An 8,690-nucleotide genomic window follows, 5' to 3' on the forward strand; every position below is an offset into this window, starting at 1 on the left:
AGAGCATTGCTACAGGGTTTTAGAGGGGTTTTTCAAATAGCTTTGCAACTTAAATTCCTTGAGTAAATATTGAAAAAATACTTCTTGTTGATGTTGCTCTTATTCTGCTATAGCATTCCTGCATGAATACATTCCGTAATATTTACTTTACTTTGGTAAAAATATCTGTCACGGGGATTCTATAATTCCCGTAACTGAATAAAACACGATTATCAAAATATCTCTCCTAACTGTATATCTATTAGGTAACAGGCTGTTAAACCCTAGTATCGTCTAGGGTATGTTCAGAGATACGATCTTATATAAAGTATATATTATTATAGCACGTTAGTTCTCTAGAAAACACAACAAAAACACAATACACTTTGGAATCTGTATTAATCTACGCTGACAAATGTACAGCCGTAGTAGTTAATTAATAACAGCAATAATAACACTGATCACTTAATTAGTTAATCTCTAGGTGTCTATTACACAATATGCGAATCACTTCACCGTTACACCACACCCACACGTGTGATAATTGAGAAACGCTTCCAGGAGAAGTTAATTAATAAAGGAATTACAACATCATTCCTAACTGGTTAATTTTTAATTAACCCTTACTACTCGTTCAGTAACGTGTGATAATTTAGAAACGCTTCCAGGGGAACTTAATTAATAAAGGAATTACAGCTCTATTCCTAACGGGTTAATTTTTAATTAACCCTAACTACTCATTCAGTAACCTTGTGACACAGAATTAATATTGGTACCTATCACAATAAAGACAATAACCTACAGTGTACCTAGGTCCTCTAGGATGACTGGCTAAGCTTTATATTACCAAATACTCATATACTGTTAGAACAAAAAGTCTACGATTTACTTCGTCAGATGACCGAAGACACTGTCTAAAGAATATTGGTATAATACAGTACTAAAATATTTAAAGTCACATCAATCACATCAAGGTTATACACAGAGCAGAAATGATATTTACCAAAGTCCAAACGGACTAACGTTCCCAGGAAGCTTCCTTTTCCGTTTCTCTTGATATCTCTAAAACACTAGCTATTTATTATAAATCAGGATTTTGCCTGGGGGTACAAGGCGGTACCTCACGTATCATCTCATATTCTAACTCTACTAGAGTCGGTATATTTCTCTCTGATCGTCAGTCTGGCTGTCGCCAACCGCGAGCAATCTCCTGGCCATAAACAGCACTACCGGAGATATTACGTAATTACTCGCCACATGGCCTCCACAGCTGGACTAAGTGCATATTGGAATGTCCGATCGCGCGAAGTATTACGTAACAAGTTGCCCACCTGGGCTACGGGCAATAAACTGCACACGGCCCTCTAACACAATTAAAATCGCCACAGGCGAAACAAATTTAAGAGAATGTACCGTCACAATATCATTATCTAACTTGTTCATATATAATTTAAACCATTCTTGCTGAGTTCCTGTCTGACATTCATTAATCCATTATCTTCATATTGATGCATTTTACGTAAGGAGCCCGTAAAGTATAGTTATTTGTGTTACATAACTTTATCGAAAAAAAATTAATTCTTAATTTCCTCATTATTTGCATCGAAATGCGCCCTAGTTCACCACATATCGCTCCTAGTATATATTAACAGAATTGTACATGCAATTTTTCCATATTTTTAGCTCTTTGAAAACATCATATTTCACAACTATAAATTAAAAACAATATTTACATATTAAATTTATCGAATATAGACATCATAGTTTCAATATTGAAATAATTCTTATTACAAATAGCTAATGCTGCAAAACGTTCTTTTTGACCTTGTTCTGCAATCCTTTTCTGTGCGCGGTTAAACTTATCATTATAAAAAGTTTTAATTATAAACCAATATAATTAAATTCATTAATAACTTGTAACTGATTTCCATTATAAAACCATACTTCGTTATTTCCGATGTTCCCTCCGCTTAGAAATATAACTTTCTTTGTCTTATCCGTATTTACAGTTAAGTGCCATTTTAATGTAGAGTTTGATAACGAAGTGAGCATTCTTTGTAACCCCTTGGACATTAATTAATAAAAATATATTTAGCATCTGCATTTCAATATATGGACAGTTATCAGATACGAATTGCATTTCGGAGTCACTTACATATAATAAAAAAGTATAGGTGATAAAACTTCACCTTGGATGAGTACATATTATGCACAAGAATGTGATCATCTTGAATACAAATTGGCTACTCTAATTCTAAATATCATAAATTAATCTATTTTTCTGAATATTTTACTATTGAAATGTAGGTGTAGAATAAAATATATAGTTCTAATAATATATATAATTAAAAATATGTTTTAAAACTCATTGTGACTATCCAAAAAGCTACCCTGAAACGATATAACAAATTAAATGCAATTCTCTTAAAACCTGGACTATTGCAATGTAATGTCAGGATTAAATATCTAACAACAATGATTTGTAGATACAGAGATATGAGAAAATATAAAAAGGCTTGGCAGCCATATTGAAATCCAAAATGGTCACTCTAAACCCGAATAACAGAAAATAAATACAATTTTATGAAAATGTGAGACTCGAAATTTAGGATTAGCATTAAACATTTAGTTTCTATACGGATATCATTGTATGAACAATTATAAAAAATTACGGTGGCAATATTGAAATTCAAAATGGATATCCTAGACCCAAATAATTTTATTAAAAACATTGGCCACAACCTTTTTTGACAAGTGTTGATATTCAGGTTTTAACCATTGTTGTTAAGACGGAACCTCAAACCTTTTAAAAACGTAATTTGTCTTACATTTTCCTATATACTCTAAATATTTGTTTCATCTAATGTATTAGCGGTAAAAATTATCAGGTGTCTCAAACGCCAATATTAAATACATTTTCCTAAGGAATCAAAGTAACATGACACACACTAAAATGAAAAGTATAAAAAGGAAGGAAGGAAATGTTTTATTTAACGACGCATTCAACACATTTCATTTATGGTTATATGGCGTCTTTCGTGGTGTATACTACCAACTCAAATCCCATAGACGACAATAGTAACATATGTGGCTAAAACTCATACCTGCAGCGTATCAATCGACATAAACGCCACGGGTATAAATACTACAATCCCTCACCCTTAAAGTGAATCAGACAAAATTGGGGGTCAAGCAGCTCATTTCTGAGATAACGGGTAGCATCTATGACTACCCTAGTTCCGCACAAAATTTGAGTACTTTTTTTTACAGGTACCCCATACATGTTTCAAGCACAAGGCTACTTGACACAGTGGTACCAGATGAAACAAAACACACTCACATTTATCACCAATCACAGGACTTTGACCCAGACGGAAGTTATTTGGTTTAGTACTACCTTCATATGGTTAAGGACCACATATATATTGAGAGGCTACTCATGGGCTACTCTTTTCAATTAGCAGCAAGGGATCTCTTATATGCACCATCCCACAGACAGGATAGCACATACAACAGCCTTTGATATACAAGTCGTGGTGAACTGGCTGGAACGAGAAATAGCCCAATTTGCCCACCGACGGGGATCGATCCTAGACCAACCGCGCATCAAGCGAGCGTTTTACCACTGGGCTACGAAACATAAAAAGAACAATTAACCGAGAACCACAATAAATCAAATGACTGGTCTGAAAGATGGTGCAAGAACAAAAGTGTGGCACGCACCAACCTCTTACTGATACACTACTTAACACATTGTAATTTTACATTTGTTTTGCCTCAAGTGTGTTAACCTGGACTGTCTGGTCGCCCAAGAAGACAGTTTAGACACAGCTGCAAGCCAATAGGCGTGCATGTTGCCATCTTCCCAGGCGTTTGCCACAACATACGTGATCGCCGTCTCTGGATGTTGGTATTGTTTCAGCGCTACTTCCTTATTTAGAGTACAGTTATGCTTTATGTCAATGTACTGTAAGAATTTAAAAAACTGAGGCAAGACACCGAATATGTAGACGTCATCGATGGGGATAAACGGAGCCCTGAATGATGCTTCGTACATCTTCGGTATGACGTCACTTGTGAAAATCGCAGCATATCCAGTGCAGAAACCTGGAAAGTGTTTCTGACTAGGAAAAATATCTTTTGGCACAAACCATTTACTTGTTTTATTTCTAATAATCACACTTGTTCCTTTTTGCTTAAAATGACACGCAACTGTGGTATTTGTGGATGATAACATTGGAAGAATATCTTCAACTACTTTGAACACATTGACAAAGATATCATCATCGGCTTTGATGACGTATTTTGCATGTATACAGTAATCATTGATCCATTTTAAACACGTCAGAGCTTTCATCGACAGATTTTTGAAACTGTCTATAAAATCTCCTTGGACTATATCACCGTATGCCGCCGCCTCAATTCGAATCTTGTTCTGATCACTTGCAGAGTTTGGCTTTCCCAAAAAGAAGACGGTCTTGACTGTCAAATTGTGAAACGTATTTACACTGGCCCATGTTTCTCGCAGAAGTCTTCGCTTATGAAAATTGTTACAAGCACTTAAAAAATATATTAGCAAGTCCACCGATTTTCCCCTACAAACATATTCACTGGAAATCAGCAATTTGCGTAAATACGGATGACTCTCATTGGACTTATAGCCCTCAACTATTACTCTGTTGTCAAACAGTCGTCTAAGTGTCTTATCTTTCTGTACAGGGGTAACTGCTGTGGTACTATTCGTCAATGTCGATGTTTTATCAGTTACAAAACGATATCCCTTTTTGAGATCAAATAATTGCACTCGCTTCGGTAAATGCCAGTTAGCAACCGGTGTTTGACTCAGAAGAATAACGCCAAAGATGCAAGTGAACGTAAGAGCTATGCTAACACTTCTGAATCTTCTGCTGGGTGTGAGTAGGCGTGTGTATGTTTTAATCCTTTTCCCACACATTGATTTAGACGGAAGACCTAATTTTGAACGTGCCATCCTGTTGAGTTTATTCGAGATATCAATGTCTGGCTTTGATCACTTACTGACCCATATGTCCAGTTCAGTACATGTGTAGTTTCTGCGAGATATCGATGCCTGGATTTGATCACTTACTGACCCATTACTTCCAGTTCAGTGCTTGTGTAGTTTATTCCAGATATCGACGCCTGGGTTTGATCACTTAGTGACCCATTACTTCCAGTTCAGTACTTGTGTAGTTTATTCGAGATATCGAATCCTGGGTTTGATCACTTAGTGACCCATTACTTCCAGTTCAGTACTTGTGTAGTTTATTCGAGATATCGACGCCTGGGTTTGATCACTTAGTGACCCATTACTTCCAGTTCAGTACTTGTGTAGTTTATTCGAGATATCGACGCCTGGGTTTGATCACTTATTGACCCTTTACTTCAAGTTCAGTAACAGTTATTCTTATTATCTCAGAACGATTGGTGTTTTCACAAACACCCATTGAACTCTGCATTGTGTGGATATACGGTCCCCATCATGTTGCTATGCTATGCTATGTATCGATATACTAGGCTAGGCTATCCAATGCTATTCTACATTATGCCATGTATTGCTATGCTATGCTATGCTATGTTGTGCTATGCTGTTACACTATGTTGTTATGCTATGCAATGATATATACTATAGTGGTACCATTTTAATGCAATGCCGTGCTGTGCTGTGCTATTATATGTTATGCTGTGATATAATATGGAATTCTGCGCTCTTTTGTGCTGTGCTATGCTATGCTATGCTATGCTATGCTATGCTATGCTATGCTATGCTAAGCAATTCTACGTTGTGTTGTGCTGTGCTATCATATGCTATGCTACAATATGCTATGCTATGCCATGCAATTATACGCTGTTTTGTGCTATGCTGTGCCGTGCCGTGCCGTGCCGTGCCGTGCCGTGCCGTGCCGTGCCGTGCCGTGCCGTGCCGTGCCATGCCATGCCATGCCATGCTATGCCATGCCATGCTATACGCTGCTATGGGGCGGAACGTAGTCGTATGGTAAAGCACTCGCCTGATGCACGGTCGGTCTAGGATCGATCCCCTTCGATGGATCCACTGGGCTCGATATCGTCCCAGCCAGTACACGACTGGTATATTAAAGGCCGTGGTATGTGCTATCCTGTCTGTGGGATGGTGCATATAAAAGATCCCTTGCTACTAATGAGTGGGTGTGGGTGGGTGTATATATATATATATATATATATATATATATATATATATATATATATATATATATATATGCGTGTGGGTGGACATGGGTGAGCGTTTGTGTGTGGGTGTAGATGTGTTGTTGGTGTTATTGTTGTTGTTGTTGTTTTTGTTTTGTCGCGTCAAAGATCCTTCTGATAGGCTACATTATTTGGGGTAGACATCTTGTTGCTTTTAAAGTGTTTGCTACTAATTTCTCAACGTTTATGCCGAAATCAGCCAGTTCAAAACGTTCAGCCAGAAAACATTTCGCTTACGTTCGCGGACTATTTGACTGGTTTCCGAAGTAGTAATTCGGTTTACTGTGTAGCATAAAAGTCAGTCTAGCGACAAGCGGTTGAGTAAACATAATTAATGTCTTCTGTAAAGAAAAACGGGGTACATACGGTCCGACCCCAAACTGAAATGAAATCCGATACGCCTATGGCTGGTTTCCATGACACCGCCAGTATCGCGATGGTCCGTGTTTTATGCTGTGATGACGACGTGTTCATTGTCAAACTGAAGAGTGGGGGCCTGTCATATTCTCAATTAAAAAAAGGCCAACAGGGGGTCGCGAGATCCATTTCAGAAACTGATCTGATATCGCAAGTCTCGTCCGCCGTGTTCAGATACAGGGGAAAACGAAATAACCATTTTCACCAAGAAATGGCAACCCGCTCAAAAAACCTAACACCATACAAATGAACAAAAACAACCCCAAAAATCCTCAAAAACACCACAAAATATCACACACAAAAAACACACTAGACTTTTCGATTAGCAGCAAGGGATCTTTTATATGCATCATCCTACAGAGAGGATAGAACATACCACAGCATTTGATATACCAGTCGTGGTGCCCTGGCTGGAACGATAAATAGCCCAATGGGTCCACCGACGGGGATCGATCCTAGACCGACCACACATCAAGCAAGTACTTTACCACTGGACTACGTCCAGCACCCTTCAACCCAATAAAGAAAATAACAAAGAAAACAACAACAACAACAACAACAACAAAAATAAAACAAAGAAAACAATACAAACAACAACAAAATTCAAAAAAAATAAAAAAAATAAAATATCAAAGAAAATTACAACAAAAAATCTAACACTAAAAAAGAGAAACAAAAAAGGAATATTGAAACACAGAGCAATCTCACTATCTCCAATTCGGACGATCGATATGAACGATTCATTAACAGGGCGAGACGTAGGCTAGTGGTAAAGCGTTCGCTTGATGCGCGGTCGGTCCAGGATCGATCCCCGTCGGTGGGCACATTGGGCTATTTCTCGTTCCAGCCAGTGCTCCACAACTGGTGTAACAAAGGCCGTGGTATGTACTATACTGTCTGTGGGATGGTGCATATAAAAGATCCCTTGTTCCTAATCGAAAAGAGTAGCCCACGAAGTGGCGACAGCGGGTTTCCTCTCTCAATATCTGTGTGGTCCTTAACCATATGTCTGACGCCATATAACCGTAAATAAACTGGGTTGAGTGCGTCGTTAAATAAAATATTTCTTTTGATTCATTAACACTTTCTTTTTTTTCTTTTAACTTTATTAAAGGGACATTCCTGAGTTTGCGGCACTTTTTAAGATGTTATTGCCTAACAGAGATTTTTTACGATTGTAATTACATATTAAATATATTTTTTCTGCATAAAATATTAGTGGCTGTATATTAAACGTGTTTCTGATCGTTCTAATATTTGTACTAGGTTACATTTCATTTTATTTTCTAAAAAATATTTGTTTTCGAGTGCGTAGTTTTATTTTCTAAAAAATATTTTTTGGAGTGCGTCGTTAAATAAAACATTTCTTTGTTTCTTTCTTTCTTTTTTTCCTAAAATATAGTTTTTTCGTACGTACAAAATTATTTGAAGACAAAATCCAGTTTGGACTTCTTACAAATATACAGACGACCAGAAACACATTGAATATACAGACACTGATGTTCTAAACAAGAAAATATATTAAATACCGGATCGTGATCGGGTCGAACACAGGATTTTATATTTTAATAACAGGTGTTATAGGATTATTTTATAACATATAATACAGGTGGGTTTTTTTAATGTTTGATTGGGCGCATGATAAGTCGAGTAGTTTATAACTGTCTAAACCGGATCATGGCGGGGACTTAATATTTATCCCTGATCGACACAATGGCGGCAGAGCAAAGCACGTAGTCGGATGTAGCACAATGGGCGTCAAAATACGAAGTGTTTAAAATGTCAAGAGCCAGAATTACACAAGGAAACAGTATTTAGGTTTGTCTGTAATGGCCGAGATGAGTTAATTGTCATTCTAGAAACATTAGTGTAGCATAAAACAGCATTATAGTATTGACTATTGTCGGGGACAATTAGTAAACAAAACAAAATGGCGGCGAGCAAGAAACGTAAACATTCGACAAACCCGGAAAGTGAACGACCTATTTTACGCCGTAGAAGCTCAATACCTGACTTAGCAGAAAAGTTTTCCGAAACATCCCAGCTGC

Source organism: Gigantopelta aegis, chromosome 6 (genome assembly GCF_016097555.1).
Source record: "Gigantopelta aegis isolate Gae_Host chromosome 6, Gae_host_genome, whole genome shotgun sequence".
In the NCBI taxonomy this organism is placed as follows: Eukaryota; Metazoa; Mollusca; class Gastropoda; order Neomphalida; family Peltospiridae; genus Gigantopelta; species Gigantopelta aegis.